Source organism: Fopius arisanus, unplaced genomic scaffold (assembly GCF_000806365.1).
Source record: "Fopius arisanus strain USDA-PBARC FA_bdor unplaced genomic scaffold, ASM80636v1 scaffold00006, whole genome shotgun sequence".
Lineage (NCBI taxonomy): Eukaryota > Metazoa > Arthropoda > Insecta > Hymenoptera > Braconidae > Fopius > Fopius arisanus.
Genome location: NW_011887745.1, coordinates 2,240,997 through 2,242,747, shown reverse-complemented (window position 1 = coordinate 2,242,747; position 1,751 = coordinate 2,240,997). Strand labels below are relative to the sequence as shown.

The 1,751-nt window shown below is 38.5% G+C and overlaps 1 non-coding gene across 1 annotated transcript; it reads right to left on the bottom strand.

The window, feature by feature from the left end:
* Window positions 1-2: 2 nt before the first annotated feature.
* TRNAM-CAU (transfer RNA methionine (anticodon CAU)) lies at window positions 3-76 on the bottom strand. Its single transcript has one exon. It is a non-coding gene; the product is annotated as a tRNA-Met (tRNA).
* Window positions 77-1,751: the final 1,675 nt, after the last annotated feature.

Here is a 1,751-nt window from a genome sequence, read left to right as displayed (position 1 = left end):
GATAGTCCAGACCGGGACTTGAACCCGGGACCTTCCGATTATGCATCGGGTGCTCTCCCAACTGAGCTATCCGGCTCCTAGCCATTTCTTCTATTCACTTTTCTTGCCTATATATAGAGCACCGCCGTCCTTCATACCGCAAACATTTTTACATCCTAGAAGGGAAGAAAATATAGCGTTTAGTTGGAGTAGTTGCATCAAGGGGAACTAGTGCTCGTCTCCGTTCATCTCATGGTTCATTCGTCCATCACACGACGTTGACATACATACCAGATGACAACGAGAAATCGGGAGTTTGGTCAGAATTTGACGGTGAAAATCCCGGCAAGAAAATCAACAGGAAGGACAAACACAAAATCAGCGTCCAATTAATGGTATATGCGAAAAGTTGTTGAAGAAAGATGAGGCCAGCTCGGTTTTCGAAATTGAAATCTTAAATTATAAGTGCTCTATTAATTTTATAGCCTTACGTCATTGTATTTCTGAGAATAAAAAAATTGGCCTAAAAAATTGTTCATTCTGTTTACCTACCGAAACAATATTCATCTGTTTTAAGAAAGGTGTATTCCTTTACAATTCCAGAGCGGAATTAGTTTAATCATAAATTATTTGGAGCGCTTAATCCTGCGATTGTTTACCTCGTAGTTGGCTAATGACGCAATACTCTCTCGTAAGTTCATTAATAAGCTAAGGTTTGACCGATTATATGTAGATGACACCGAGCCAAAATTACAGTGGGTTTCACATGCATTCCCAGTGTCATTTTGCCCTGGTCTCCTCCATTGTAACTACTGAAACTCAAGTAATACCTTCAAAAATCCTTTCTCCAGTTCGCAAAATATTCAGAGTGTTCTAATAGCGAAATAAAAATTCTCTACTAGTTGATTAATTGGTCATTGTCACACAGTAGCCAGTAATATGGATTTTAAGAGCTGGAAAATTTTTAAACTTAAGAGTTACCTCTAGCAACACCTTCTTCAGTTTGCAAAGCTCTCCGAGTGTGAATCATCAGAGCCATATATCTAAATTTTCTAGCGCCATCAGATGATGCCAAATCATCTCTTGCGTTCACTGGGGCTTAATGTTAAAATTTATTATTCTGATGAGGCTGAGGGAAGCTTCTGAGGGGTGAGCAAACTCTGGGGAATAATTTTCTGTCGTCAAGATCATATAACGGAATTTGGTCAAACCGTAGGAAAATAGAAAATCATCTCACTCGTTGACTGAGGTACAATCATTACAACTGTGACTCATAATGAGTCTGAGCAAATTTTCTGAGGGATGAGCAAACTCAGAGAAACAAATTCCTGTTATCAGGACCATATATCTGAATTTGCTCAACCCGTAGGAAAATAGAAAGTCATCTCACTCGTTGACTGAGGTACAATTATTATAACTATGACTCATAATGAGTCTGAGCAAATTTTCTGAGGGATGAGCAAACTCTGGAGAATTATTTTCTGTCGTCAGAATCATATGTCTTAATTTGCTCACACCGTAGGAAAATAGAAAATCATCTCACTCGTTGACTGAGGTACAATTATTATAACTGTGACTCATAATGAGTGTGAGCAAATTTGCTGAGGAATGAGCAAACTCTGGGGCATTATTTTCTGTCCGTAGAATCATATATCTGAATTTTCTCACACCGTAGGAAAATAGAAAGTCATCTCACTCCTTGACTGAGGTACAATTATTATAACTGTGACTCATAATGAGTCTGAGCAAATTTTCTGAGGGGTGAGCAAACT